Here is a 6,112-nt window from a genome sequence, read left to right on the forward strand (position 1 = left end):
CACCGGACACTGTCCGGTGCACCACCGGACAGTCCGGTGTGCCAGACCGAGCTGATGCTTGGCTGTACACAGCCAAGTCTTTTGCACCTCTCTTCTTTTCTTCTTCTTTCTGTTTCTAACACTTAGACAAGTATATTAGTACTCAAAACCAATGTACTAAGACTTAGAAACATACCTTTACTCATGATTTGCACTTTGTTCATCCATGGGCATAAATTCACATTTAAGCACTTGTGTTGGCACTCAATCACCAAAATACTTAGAAATGGCCCAAGGCACATTTCCCTTTCAATCTCCCCCTTTTTGGTGATTTATGCCAACACAACGTAAAGCAACTAGAACAAGTGCAAAATCACTTCAAATAAAACTCAAATTTATTTTGATTCAATTTGACATATATGGATCATCCTTTGCCACCACTTGGTTTGTTTTTGCAAATCAGACTCAAATCTCTATCTCTAAGTCAAACACACATGTTGAAGCATAAAGAGAGTCATTCCAAAAGAGATTGATCAAAGATTTCAAAAACTCCCCCTTGTTTCCCATAATCACTACTTCTCCCCACAAGAAGCCAACTTTTGACAAAAGAGACAATGAAAGAGTTTTGACAAACCAAAAGCTCTACTCTACTATTTTCAAATCTCTCAAGTGGTAGCTGATCCATTTATTGCTTTGGCCTTTATTTTCTCCCCCTTTGGCATCAAGCACCAAAACGGGATCAATTTTGGCCCTTTTAACCCCATTGCCTCACCAAAATCTTCAATTAAGAGCAAATGGCAATAAGAGTTCATGAGATGAACTTGGAATTAGTTACCCTCTCATCGGAGTGCAGTGGAAGTCTTTCATGGTCCAAGTCCACCTTTTCCCTTTCAATTCTCCTTCAAACTCAACCACATAGTTAGTCTCAAAGGGTCAAGTTGTAACACATCTCCCCCTAAACATGTGCATCACTTTGCAACAGACTTGTGAGGTCCAGGGAGTGTTTGTACAACTTGAGCACCACAGTAAGCAACAAAATGCAAAATGAACATGATCAAAGGCATAAACACATGTATGCTACAATTTAATCCAAGTTCCGCGAATCTAAGACATTTAGCTCACTACGCAGCCTGCAAAAGGTCTTCTCATCTAGAGGCTTGGTAAAGATATCGGCTAGCTGGTTCTCGGTGCTAACATGAAACACTTCGATATCTCCCTTTTGCTGGTGGTCTCTCAGAAAGTGATGCCGGATGTCTATGTGCTTTGTGCGGCTGTGCTCAACAGGATTTTCCGCCATGCGGATAGCACTCTCATTATCACATAGGAGTGGGACTTTGCTCAGATTGTAGCCAAAGTCCCTGAGGGTTTGCCTCATCCAAAGTAGTTGCGCGCAACACTGTCCTGCGGCAACATACTCGGCCTCAGCGGTGGATAGGGCAACGGAGGTTTGTTTCTTAGAGTTCAACAACACCAGGGACCTTCCTAAGAATTGGCACGTCCCCGATGTACTCTTCCTATCGACCTTACATCCAGCATAGTCAGAATCTGAATATCCAATCAAGTCAAAGGTAGACCCCTTTGGATACCAGAGCCCGAAGCAAGGCGTAGCAACTAAATATCTAAGGATTCGCTTCACTGCCACTAAGTGACACTCCTTAGGATCGGATTGAAATCTAGCACACATGCATACGCTAAGCATAATATCCGGTCTAGTAGCACACAAGTAAAGTAATGACCCTATCATTGACCGGAATGTTTTTTGATCAACGGACTTACCTCCTTTGTTGAGATCAGTGTGTCCGTCGGTCCCCATCGGAGTCTTTGCGGGCTTGGCGTCCTTCATCCCAAACCGCTTCAGCAGATCTTGCGTGTACTTCGTTTGAGAGATGAAGGTGCCGTCCTTGAGTTGCTTCACTTGGAACCCAAGGAAGTAGTTTAACTCGCCCATCATTGACATCTCGAATTTCTGCGTCATCACCCTGCTAAACTCTTCACAAGACTTTTTATTAGTAGAACCAAATATTATGTCATCGACATAAATTTGGCATACAAACAAATCACCATCACATGTCTTAGTGAATAGAGTTGGATCGGCTTTCCCAACCTTGAAAGCATTAGCAATTAAGAAATCTCTAAGACATTCATACCATGCTCTTGGGGCTTGCTTAAGTCCATAGAGCGCCTTAGAGAGCTTACACACGTGGTCGGGGTACCGTTCATCCTCGAAGCCAGGGGGTTGCTCCACGTACACCTCCTCCTTGATTGGCCCGTTGAGGAAAGCGCTCTTCACATCCATTTGGAACAACCTGAAAGAATGGTGAGCGGCATATGCTAGCAAGATACGAATTGATTCTAGCCTAGCCACAGGAGCAAAAGTCTCCTCAAAGTCCAAACCTGCGACTTGGGCATAACCTTTTGCCACAAGTCGAGCCTTGTTCCTCGTCACCACCCCGTGCTCGTCCTGTTTGTTGCGGAACACCCACTTGGTTCCCACAATATTTTGCTTGGGACGAGGCACCAGTGTCCAAACTTCGAGTTCCTCCTGCATGGCCAATACCCAATCCGGATCTAGCAAGGCCTCCTCTACCCTGAAAGGCTCAATAGAAGAGACAAAGGAGTAATGTTCACAAAAATTAACTAATCGAGACCGAGTAGTTACTCCCTTGCTAATGTCACCCAGAATTTGGTCGACTGGATGATCCCTTTGAATCATCGCTCGAACTTGGGTTGGAGGTGCCGGTTCCGCTTCTTCCTCCATCACATGATCATCTTGTGCTCCCCCTTGATCACACGCCTCCTGTTGATGAACCTGTTCATCGTCTTGAGTTGGGGGATGCACCATAGTTGAGGAAGAAGGTTGATCTCGTTCATCTTGTTCTTGTGGCCGTACTTCTCCAATCGCCATGGTTCGTATAGCGGCCGTCGGAACATCTTCTTCATCTACATCATCACAATCAACAACTTGCTCTTTTGGAGAGCCATTAGTCTCATCAAATACAACGTCGCTAGAGACTTCAACCAAACCCGATGATTTGTTGAAGACTCTATACGCCTTTGTATTTGAGTCATAACCTAACAAAAACCCTTCTACAGCTTTGGGAGCAAACTTAGAATTTCTACCCTTCTTCACTAGAATGTAGCACTTGCTCCCAAATACACGAAAGTAAGATACATTGGGTTTGTTACCGGTTAGAAGCTCATACGACGTCTTCTTGAGGAGGCGATGAAGGTAGACCCTGTTGATGGCGTGGCAAGCCGTATTCACGGCTTCCGTCCAAAAGCACTCGGGGGTCTTGAACTCTCCAAGCATCGTCCTCGCCATATCGATGAGCGTCCTGTTCTTCCTCTCTACCACACCGTTTTGCTGTGGTGTGTAGGGAGCGGAGAACTCGTGCTTGATCCCTTCCTCCTCAAGGAAATCCTCCACTTGAAGGTTCTTGAACTCGGACCCGTTGTCGCTCCTTATCTTCTTCACTTTGAGCTCAAACTCATTTTGAGCTCTCCTGAGGAAGCGCTTGAGGGTCCCTTGGGTTTCAGACTTATCCTGCAAAAAGAACACCCAAGTGAAGCGGGAAAAGTCATCAACAATAACTAGACCATACTTACTCCCTCCTATGCTCAGATAGGCGACGGGTCCGAAGAGGTCCATATGCATCAGCTCCAGCGGTCTTGAGGTGGTCATCACATTCTTGCTGTGATGTGCTCCTCCCACTTGTTTACCTGTTTGACAAGCTGCACAAGGTCTATCTTTTTCGAATTGCACGTTAGTCAAACCTATCACGTGTTCTCCCTTTAGAAGCTTGTGAAGGTTCTTCATCCCCACATGTGCTAAGCGGCGATGCCACAGCCAGCCCATGCTAGTCTTAGCAATTAAGCATGCATCTAGACCGGCCTCTTCTTTTGCAAAATCAACTAAGTAAAGTTTGCCGTCTAATACACCCTTAAAAGCTAGTGAACCATCACTTCTTCTAAAGACAGACACATCTACATTTGTAAATAGACAGTTATAACCCATATTGCATAATTGACTAACCGATAGCAAATTATATCCAAGAGACTCCACTAAAAACACATTAGAGATAGAGTGCTCATTAGAAATTGCAATTTTACCTAACCCTTTTATCTTGCCTTGATTCCCATCACCGAATATAATTGAATCTTGGGAATCCTTATTCTTGACGTAGGAGGTGAACATCTTCTTCTCCCCCGTCATATGGTTTGTGCATCCGCTGTCGATAATCCAGCTTGAACCCCCGGATGCATAAACCTGCAAGGCAAATTTAGGCTTGGGTCTTAGGTACCCAACTCTTGTTGGGTCCTACAAGGTTAGTGCAAATATCCTTAGGGACCCAAATGCAAGTTTTGTCTCCCTTGCATTTTGCCCCTAACTTCCTAGCAACTACTTTCCTATCCTTTCTATAAATAGCAAAGGAAGCATTTAAGGCACAATAAATTGTAGAAGGTTCATTCACTACTTTCCTAGGAGCATGAATAACATTCTTTCTAGGCATATGATGAATAGCATTTTTCCTAGACATATTTCTACCATGCATATAGGAAGAACTAGAAGCAAACATGTGATGAGAATCAAAATCATCATAAGCGTTGTAACTTCTATAAGCATTTCTAGTTTGTCTCTTATCATGGTACATAAACGCATGGTTCTTTTTAGCACTACTAGCCATAGGGGCCTTCCCTTTCTCCTTGGTGGGAATGGGAGCCTTATGGCTTGTTAAGTTCTTGGCTTCTCTCTTGAAGCCAAGTCCATCCTTAATTGAGGGGTGTCTACCAACCGTGTAGGCATCCCTAGCAAATTTTAGTTTCTCAAAATCACTTTTGCTAGTCTTAAGTTGAGCATTAAGACTAGCCAATTCATCATTAAGCTTGGAAATTGAAACTAGGTGTTCACTACAAGCATCAATGTCAAAATCTTTACACCTAGTACAAATTACAACATGTTCTACACAAGAATTGGATTTATTTGCTACTTCTAATTTAGCATTTAAATCATTGTTGACACCTTTTAAAGTAGAAATGGTTTCATGACAAGTAGATAGTTCAAAAGAAAGCATTTCATTTCTTTTAATTTCTAAAGCATAGGATTTTTGTGCTTCTATAAATTTATCATGTTCTTCATACAATAAATCCTCTTGTTTCTCTAAGAGTCTATCCTTCTCATTCAAGGCATCAATCAATTCATTGATTTTATCAATCTTATTTCTATCCAATCCCTTGAACAAGCTAGAGTAATCTATTTCCTCATCGCTAGACTCATCATCACTAGAAGAAACATAAGTGGTGTCTCGAGTACTCACCTTCTTCTCCCTTGCCATAAGGCATGTGTGACGCTCGTTTGGGAAGAGGGTTGATTTGTTGAAGGCGGTGGCGGCAAGTCCTTCATTGTCGGAGTCGGAGGAGGAGCAATCCGAATCCCACTCCTTTCCGATATGTGCCTCGCCCTTGGCCTTCTTGTAATGCTTCTTCTTCTCCCTTTTGTTCCCTTGGTCCTGATCACTATCATTGTCGGGACAGTTAGCAATAAAATGACCAAGCTTACCGCATTTGAAGCATGAGCGCTTCCCTTTGGCTTTGGTCTTGCTTGGCTGTCCCTTGTGACCCTTAAGCGCCGTCTTGAATCTTTTGATGATGAGGGCCATTTCTTCATCATTAAGTCCGGCCGCTTCAATTTGTGCCACCTTGCTAGGTAGCGCCTCCTTGCTTCTTGTTGCTTTGAGAGCAAGAGGTTGCGGCTCGTTGATCGGTCCATTCAAGGCGTCGTCCACGTACCTTGCTTCCTTAATCATCATTCGCCCGCTGACGAATTTTCCTAGGACTTCTTCGGGCGACATTTTGGTGTACCTAGGATTCTCACGAATGTTATTCACCAAATGAGGATCAAGAATGGTAAAGGACCTTAGTAATAGTCGGACGACGTCATGGTCCGTCCATCGTGTGCTTCCATAGCTCCTTATTTTGTTGATAAGGGACTAATCGCCCGGAGAGATGGATCCTAAGGGAAAGGGGATGGTGGTCGACAACAACGAGAAGGAGTCTATCTTCAACGAGCCGAAGAATGACAAGTCTACCGACTTGGGCTCAAGCCACAAGCGCAAAGATGGGAAGAAGAAGAAGA

Source organism: Zea mays, chromosome 6 (assembly GCF_902167145.1).
Source record: "Zea mays cultivar B73 chromosome 6, Zm-B73-REFERENCE-NAM-5.0, whole genome shotgun sequence".
NCBI lineage: Eukaryota > Viridiplantae > Streptophyta > Magnoliopsida > Poales > Poaceae > Zea > Zea mays.